Raw genomic sequence first — 9,596 nt, forward strand, 5'->3', positions numbered from 1 at the left:
GGTTATTTCGAAATTCGAAATGATCAGGTGCCTCAAGTGTCACTATATAAAGGTCATCCATATGGTTCAATCTATACAGATCTTCAACTAGCAATTACGCTGACCAAATTCATACTCGAAGAATCTGTGAGAAAAGCAAAGCAAATACCTTACACCAATTTCCATATTTTGTGTAAAAGTCTAGAGTGATTTTCAATCATCTAAAGTGTCTTAGCAATTGTTGTTTAGGACAATCTCATTATCATTTCTAGAAGTATAGAAAGGAGAGGCTGAGTACTCGGTTATAGTACTCAGCGGTAGAATATGAGTGAGTAGAGGTAAAGAGGAAGGTACTCTTGTTATACTCAGCTTCTAGTTGTAAAAGGTTTGGTGCTCTACCTTTAAAGAGCTCAGTAGAGAATTCAAAAGCTCAGAACGTGTTCCGGGGACAAGACGTAGGCATAGAGGCCGAACCTGGATAAATCTGCTGAGTAATATATTTCTAACCTTTAAACTCCTTTGATATATTTTGCTTGCTTGAAAACTGACTAAGTAAAGAGGTCACGCTGAGTTGTGTGCATTGAGTATCTGAGTTCAGGAATAGACTCAAGTGCTATCTCCTGACTCAAGGAAAGAAGCTGACTTAGTCACAAGTTGACTAAGCTAGTGTCTTAAATTCACTCAGCGCGCTGTGTAATCCTTTTCATTGTAAAAGAAGTCAGCCTTAATGTACCAAAATTTTAAATAGTTCCTATCCCCCCTTGGAACTAACTTGTTACGTTATAAGGGACCAACAGGTTTGTCATCCTTACACGAGGCATCATTACTGTTGCTATTTTAGTTCCAATGGGATGTGAGACACGAGCTTTAGGCCCTTTAATCTAGGCAGATGTTTGGAGAAAATGAAGGTTGTAGCAGGTCATTTTGAAAAAAAAATAAATACAGAAACTTATAATTTGGATATCAGCGTAGAGATTGAGATTGGTTTCGTGAGGAATGGTGGCTCGTGGCAGCCGAAATAATTACAAAAAGTTCGGTTATGAGTGTTTTAACTAATTGGAATCAACTAATAGATTGCAAATAAGATTTTGAAAAGGTTTGCAAATAGAAAACAAAACAAAAATGGGATTTTGAGTCTTTCAGTTCGTGCGTTGTGGCTTGAAGCTAAAGAAGAAGACAATAATGAAAGATTGCTAAATGAGCAGAATTAATATAAATCGATAGTTTGGAAACATATATTAGGCTTAAACGAAGAGGCGTGAATGATCAGATAGCAATTATATCGATTGGAATTAGAGAACTAATTATCAAAAGGTATGAACTTAACTAAGCTTTTGAGCTGAAATCGGGAATTGAAAATTTGAAAAATATGAGCTTGAAACTGGATTTGAAGGCTGTAGGAATAAATTGGACGAGATAAGTCATGATTTTGCTGAATTTATCTATTGATAGAATGATTGTTCGATTGATTGATTTTTTATTTAGTGGGGTTTGAAGAAGAAACAGAACCAAATTAAATGCATATTAGCCTCCTTTGTCTCATATTTTCACTCAACTTCAATTTTATTACAACAATTGACTTTATTTTGGCCGACTCGTGATGAAAAACATGGACCTCTATTGAAGAAAATGGCACAAAATGAGCCCTAAAAATATGTGTTTTCTCATCTAACTTAAAAAATTCACATCTCTTTCAATATTCATCTGTTTTGATTCAGTAAGTAGTCCCTGGATTTGTATTTCTCTCTACTTTCATAATTCCTTAAATTCATTCAAAAATTGCATCATTAGATGCCTCGAAAAAATCGATAAAATTGTTTGCTCAGGTTTACTAGAGAATATAGCTTATTTCTTCCCACTTTTGCACTTGGTTTTCTTTTTACTGTTTTTTTTTTATTTCTTTCTTCTATTTTGTAATTTTTATTTCAACTTCATTTTACCAGTCATACAATATAATTACAACCTATACTATTTATTTACATAAAATGAAAAATAAAAATTATCCTCCAACAAGTTCAATTTTATATTTAACCATGTCGATCTTCAATTTTTTATGAAATTAAGTTTACGCCAAAATCCCCTTCAGACGACGTGTAAAAACCGTCGTCCCGCGAGATATAAATCTGTCACAGGGCTCGCTGCCGTCTGTTGCACCTTCAGACGACGGTTAGGTTCTGTCATTTGAAGATACTATATAGTATACATGACATCAGCCTAGTTTAGTACTGTCATTTGAATATTGTTACGATGCATCTTTTTATTTATTAACGTCACCTTTAATGTCATCACATGACATACTAATAATTAAAAATGTCAAGTAGTTATATGGGAAATTAGCATATTGGTATTCACGGTGACAGTTTTTATAATAATTTCTGTCGTAGTAACTTGTATCAGATAGCATAGGTCTTAATCAATAATGTAAATAGATTTATTTTAGATGACATATTCTTTTATTTTAATGTCTTTTTTATTGTTGTTTAGATGATATTTTTTTAAACGTAAATATCACTCTTTGCCTTCTTCTTTGAATGAATCTGGTAATGAACAATAATCAAATAAACAAGAATTTATGTATATCAATGATTTTAAATTTATTGGAGACTAATGCTCATAATCTGTTTACATTTGAACTAGACAAATTTCTGAATGTAATAAGGTAAAAACAATAAGCAATATACATCTCCAAATCTGTCATATACGTCAATCTTTCAAGAGGCATGGTGGTGTTGATTGGAAGCCAAATCCAACTTGATCTGCATGCATATCTAAGTCATCATTGCCTAGAATCCCCAAAGTCTTGATATCTGCAAAACCAATTGATGAAGCTCATTAATTACGTATCGTATACAGATAAACCTAATTAATCTCGTTTTACCCTTTTCTCCATTCTGAGACCCTTCACTTACCCACCCACATTATAAATATGAAGTGTTTAACAATTCTCAAGAGTCCAGAACCCAACACTATACTTACTCTAGTTATATCGAGTATGGATAGACGTATAAGGAACCTCTATTGTTTTGTTGAGTCGCAGATTTCCCGATTTCCGGTCTGAGGCACCCAGGTGGCTTGTCAATATATATGCAGGTCCTCACCGTCGGCAATGGACTGTCGTGATGAACGGCCCTCCAAACACCCCTTATGAAGGAGGTGTATTCATAGTCCACATGGACTTCCTTGTCGATTTCCCCTCCACCCCTCCAGTTGTAAGAACATGCATGAACTTATTAACACACAGAAATCAGTTCATATATATGCAAATACACTCATGACATTACTATTGTTCGTAGGTCATATTTAGGATCAAAATTTATCATCCTAATATCGGTCCCTTGGGGCATGTATCTATGCCCCAGCTACTTGATCGCCCTTCCCATAGTATTGCCACGGTAAGATGATGCTATAAATCTATGCATTTGGGGTTTAATTTATCTATTCATGTTTGGGGTCTAGTTTATCTACTCATGTTTGGGGTCTAATTTAATTTATCTATACATTTTATAGCTGTTGTGGAATATTTATGGACTGCTGGTAGAGCCCTTCATTGAGGGGCCACTTCCTAGCCGAGAGCGAATTGCTGAACGATACATCAGCAACAGGGCAGGTTATGTAGCAACTGTTAGGAGATGGACTGAAGAGTATGAAGGGGATATATGATGTGCAAATAGCAAGCAAGGGGGGCCACTACAAGAAAAAAACAGTTTACCTACGACGTAATGTCGTCTGTAATAATGAGATTTTCGTCGGTAATATCGGTTACCGACGACATAAACTAATGTCGTAGTTGGATTGCTTGTTGGGAAAATGATTACCGACGACAAACTCATTGTCGTTTGCAATAGCGACGACTATGTCGTTGGTAAGTTGTAAGTGACCAACACAAGAACTAATCGGTGTCGTTATTGGACACGACACAAGTCGTCATTAATTCGTCGGTAATATATATGTCATCAGCATACCGTCGGTAATCTTCACATTTCATTTGGCTCCAAATTAATTAGCACGAAAAATAGGGACAACTTTGTCGTGAGTGGATAGTCGGTAAAATATATATCGTTTGTAAGTCATCAGTAATTAGGCGTTGCTATGTCGTTGCTAACTTGTGTTGTCAGGAAGTCATTTGTATGTGGTTACTAAATTCAATCATATGGAAGTCGTTTGTAATGTCGCCGTTGATAATATATATATATATATATATATAGTATCTTATAAATCATCAAATTTATATATTATATTAATTTTTAAATAATTCTAAAACTAATAAATAATATCTCATGCACTAAAATAATAAAAATACTAATCAAGTCCGCAAACTAATCCGATAATATATCAATTTGACAGGTATATATTGATTCCTTTTCTGAATACCTTCATATAAAACAAGAAAGTGGTGACATGAAAGAAGAGGGAGGGGTAAGTTGAATTGCAATCTACAATTTATGTTTGAAATAAATAATGTAATCTCCCCGATCTCATTCAGTAATACCTCCTCTGTGATGTTGTCCTTGATACTTCGCATCACCTTTATAAATCAGGAAGCATCTCATTTAGTTCACAGCTCATGAGCTGATTGAAACATTTAAAACAAACAATGACAAGACCAACCTTCCTGTAGGTGTTAAAATCATTGGGTGTATTTTTATCTGTCCTGATCCGCATACATTCCCAAACCTGTTCCTCTGAATCCCAAGAACACTCTATGATTTTTCTTGAGTATGAAGCGGGATCTGAATCATCTGCAAGTATAATGAGAGTGGGTATTAGGACAAGAAAATAAATCCTACTTGGATAAGTGAAGCACATCATAGTAGCAAGGACATACAAAACAACTTATAAAAGCAAAACAATATGGTAAACCAAGAAATTAATAATTCTACACAATCTACATACTTAATGACATCACTCGATGCAAATTTCTCGCCCATTGAAACTCTGTTAGATGGAAAGCAATTGATACCAATCAATTACTTTCCTTAACGAGAGGTTGCCGTGACGAATAATCCAAATTGCAAATTACATTATTTTGAATCCAAATGCTATTCTTTCAGTATGATCACCGACACCTAGAAAAGAGCACCATGCCAAGCTGATCAAATTGAAAACCACAAACATTTTCCTCCTTTGAAGTATAGTTTGCAAGGAGTAAAAAGTTCATATTCGAAATTCTCAATAGGCGTGCAAATTGTTCAAACTTTCCAAGTATGCTACTGAAATTGACATCAACCTTTGAAAACAACTGTATTCCCCTCCATCAGCTTCTTTTTTCCTCGTTCAAACAGATACTAGAACTGACGACCATCAGCATCCACCTGTCAAAAGGTTCAATTCTATCAGGGTGAACTATTTCAATGAAATTTGAGGCTAACAAGGAAGGGCCTAGATAGGAAAAGATATTAGAAAAATTAAAGAGGTAAAGTTGATCGAATAACCTCAAATAGAAAATCAACTGAATTCATATTAGCATACTTCCACTTCAGGAGGCCTTCATGGGTGCGAGTAACATAGGGATCATCCCATCCCTGCATGTAGAACAATGAATAATCACTGCATCATGCCTTAAAACAGAATAAAATCTAAGATCACAAGCAGTAAATGACAATCTATAATACAAAACACATAGAGAACCATCAAACCGAGTAGAGATCTGAATGTATAAAAAGTAAACCCCATGACAAGACCTTGACACCTAAACGATCAGGGAAACTAATACGTACCACTGATTGGCGATCAAAATTAACAAGGATCCTAGTATTCCTAGAATGAAAGGGTAATGGCTATTAAGTTCAGTTCCATCTGATGTTTAAGTTCTTTTGTTAAAAAAGCTGTCAGAATTGTTAAATTCAGTGCATAGCTAGTTTATGGAAAAAAAAATGATTGCTACACTCCCTACGGTTTGATCATACAGCTACCAGATTCTTATATTCTTAGAGTCAAATTATAACATATCCATAATATAAAAGAATTCTGAGAAGTATTTTATAGTAAAAAGAAGTTAAACCTCAAGGATATCATGATTCACTTTTAAATAGAAACTATGTGATAAACCTTAAAGATTTAACCGGGCAGCTAGTGGTACTAGAAAATTATGGTGGATTGAAGACGACTTAAGGGAAATAGAATTCTAGAAATTCCAGAATTACACAGAATTTCCAGAACTCTAGAATCCCGGTTGGAAACGTTGAGGACAGCAAAAAATGGAAGTTCCTAACCTGCAATGTCTTACTGATCTCTTTTTCTGAAACATTGAGAAAATATCTCTCCTTCCATTGAAAAAGTAAAAAAAGGACCATCAACTACTTTGCCCTGTTCTATAATTACTTCTCCATAAATGAATCCCAAGAGCACCCATTATAGAGAGGAACTTGACTGATATATGGCTTATATAACTTCTGCGAGATCTGGAAGCATAAAAAAGAACAAAAAAGAACATAGTGAATTTATACAGATTTTCAATTGAAGAAGTCAAACTTCTAGCATGTCAAGATCATATGCTGCCACCATGTCAAGAGAGAGGTTATAGCATAAGTGCGAGAGAAATAAGGAAAAACACATACCTGAATTCGTGAATAGCAAAATGAAGTAGAAATTGAGAGAGATGCCAATAAGAGACTCTACAGTCTCCTTATTCTATACAACTTACATCAGGACAACAGAGGGGAAATATGATTTACCTCAACCCAATGATAACCTGCAAAAGAACAATATATGACAATTATGGTATATAGTATATCCCGATTAGGTACACAAGCAACAACTTTCTTTTGCAAGGAAGGAAGCGAAAACTGGACAAAGTTTATACATGAAATATCTAAAACCAAACAGGTGCAAATGGATATGATAACCAGAACAACAGCTTTGTAAACCCAATTTAAACGGGTGCAAATGGGTGCAAGTCCATTCAGCTCCAGTTCGTTCAGCGTGTTACTCGCAAAACAGCAACAATAACAGCAAGTAAAATGGTCAAGTGATTGTCCTATCACCTATTAAACAACACAACATATTGTTTACACAAGGCTTTGAGTTTTCTTCAGCTTTTGTTTTTTCGACATATATATGACAGAAATTGGGAAACTAATACATGATTCATGTCGATAATAAGTTACAGATCTCAAATGCAGGACTTGTGAATAGAACTCTTTTAGTCTGAGAGAACAATATCGGATGTAAGTTAAAGATCAATTTTGAAACCAATGTCTGATATTTATGGAAATAAGAGAGAGAGAGAGAGGTAAATAGGCAATTACAAAGTAGCAGGCATAAGAATGGTCAAGCAATAGAATGGTCCAATTCACAGTTCATTAAAACAAAATAACTACTTCAATCTCATAACTTGTTGTAGAAATAAGGCGAAAAGAGAAGTAGTGAAGAGAGTAGCCAATTGTTACCTTTCATGGTTAAACAGCAAGGCTTCTGAATCTATTAAGTAAAAGTTAAACAGCAGTTACTTTAAGGCTGAACCCACAATGCATAACTTCAATTTATCTCCACAACCAACCACTGACACTGAGAGATCCAATATTTAACATAAATGACAAGAAAAGACATATCTATTAGGATGTTAGATAAATTAATTATCCTATCTCCCCTTCTCTTTGTTCTGCTGACCCAGACTGAGAAAGGTCTGTCTGAAGTATGCTGATGAACAACTGACAACAACATCTTTCTTGCAAACTGTTCAATACTGTTCGCTGGGTAGTTCAGCTGATAAAGTTTGTTTGCCATCTGTCCAGAAAAGAGTTAAATTTACGAATCATTGGCACATGAGATAGTCTAATGCATTTTCCTCCAAATATGAGATAGTTTGTTTTCTTGTTGTGCACAATCCAAATATGTGATTGAAAACATAAGCTAAAGTATTAGCTATGAAGGTTAGATAAGATAACTAACATAAAACCCAGCTTGAGAAAGAACTATCATGGAATCAACATCGAAACCCAAATCACCAAAAGATATTTGAGCCCTTGATTGGATTCAAGTTTTCTGCGAGTGTGGACAAGAAGCATCATATAATAGTAAATAAGGGAAGCAAAAACCATAAGATACCATCATGTTTTTACAAGTATAAGGGAGACCAAGAACTCCATCTCCAACTATGGCTATGAAAACGTTGGCAAAGGTTCTAGAGAGAGACGAAAGTGGACGTTTCTTACCTAAAAGTGGTGTATCCTCTCTCAGTAGAGATGGTACTTGAAGAACAAGTGAAGATGAGCTTGCTTCCTTATCAAATCATATTCTAGAATTTAGCAAGGACTAAACCTACAATTATGCTCTGCCAACTTGAAAATTTATAGAAAGAAAGAAAAAATCAAAGCAACATTCATTCTTTATTGAAAGAAAAAACAAAAACCAAATGATCAATTTAAGCATGCGTAAAGAAAAAGGAACTGAATAATACCTGAAAATGGACCATAGGCAAGAGCAATCTCGTTCAAATCTGTTGTTCTATCTCAAAATCTTACCTTCTAGTGATTTCATCACGTGATTGAAAACTAGGGCTCAACAAGAATGAGTCGGAAGTAGAGATTGAAGATGGCCTGATTAGAGCAGATTGGGGGAATCCTTTTCGCTTCTAGAGATAATGAAAATCAAACACAGAGAGAGGGGAAATTAGGGAAAATAGGAGTAGGTGAGGGAAAGAGTGAAAGTTCAGAGGGAAATTTTGGGAAATAAGCGGGAAATCTAATTTTTTTCGTGGTCGGTAAGTTATTGCTAATTTAGTTCTTTTTTTCATAATACCAACCACATGACGTGGACACATATTATAATTACAATTGCCAACGACATCGGTCATTAGTAATTTATTTCGTTGGTAAGTCGTTTCCATTTTGTAGGTATCTTTTGTTATAGTTTCTGTTGAATAGATTGAAAGGTAAATCGTAGGTATGTCATTGTTAATAACTACGACATTTACGTCGTCAGTAAAATGTTGTTGGTAAACTGTTATTTTCTTGTAGTGGGCATTATAATGTGACGTGCGAATAGCATACAAGGGGGAGCGTGATGTGCGAATAGCAAGGACATTTGGATGCTGGACAACCATTGAGTTAGATGGTGTGGACTACTGGATGGGCATGGAGCCAATCTTGAATAACAGAATGATTACTGATTACAAATCTACTTGGTAATCAATCTGATCTTCAATGTTGGCTCCATGCCCCTCCAGTATTTAACGCCATTTAACTCTAATGGTTGTCCATCATCCAGATATCCTTGGTTACCATCTACACATCATAAGCATGCAAGGGGGGTGTGATATGTGAATAGAAAGGAGATTTGGATGCCAAAGAAACACTAAGCTGGATGGTGTGGACTACTGGATGGGCATAGAGCCATTCTTGAAGAACAGAATAATTACTGATTACAAATCTACTTGGTAATCAATCTGATCTTCAATGTTGGCTCCATACCCCTCCAGTATTCCACTCCATCCATCCAGCTCCAATGTTTCTTTAGCATCCAAATCTCCTTTTGTTGCTATTCACGCATCACGCCCCCCTTGTACGCTATTCGCACGTCAAATCATAATGCCCCCCTTGCACACTATCCTTTTTTGATAGGCAATACAAAGTAGACAACTTATTCAAGTTGACATATATATGTATATTCAAGTGACA

At 35.3% G+C, this 9,596-nt stretch overlaps 1 long non-coding RNA gene across 9 annotated transcripts; it reads right to left on the minus strand.

The window, feature by feature from the left end:
• Positions 1-4,270: 4,270 nt before the first annotated feature.
• LOC136219416 (uncharacterized) lies at positions 4,271-8,649 on the minus strand. Of its 9 annotated transcripts, XR_010684145.1 has the most exons (8): positions 8,378-8,649; positions 8,133-8,258; positions 7,870-7,962; positions 6,192-7,704; positions 5,412-5,501; positions 5,207-5,291; positions 4,588-4,718; positions 4,271-4,504 (listed from the first exon to the last, which is right to left on the minus strand). It is a non-coding gene; the product is annotated as an uncharacterized lncRNA (long non-coding RNA). The 9 variants fall into 9 exon arrangements; XR_010684147.1 differs by lacking the exon at positions 7,870-7,962; XR_010684144.1 differs by having other exon boundaries at positions 6,192-7,962.
• Between the last annotated feature and the right edge of the window lie 947 nt (positions 8,650-9,596).

Source organism: Euphorbia lathyris, chromosome 2, assembly GCF_963576675.1.
Source record: "Euphorbia lathyris chromosome 2, ddEupLath1.1, whole genome shotgun sequence".
NCBI lineage: Eukaryota > Viridiplantae > Streptophyta > Magnoliopsida > Malpighiales > Euphorbiaceae > Euphorbia > Euphorbia lathyris.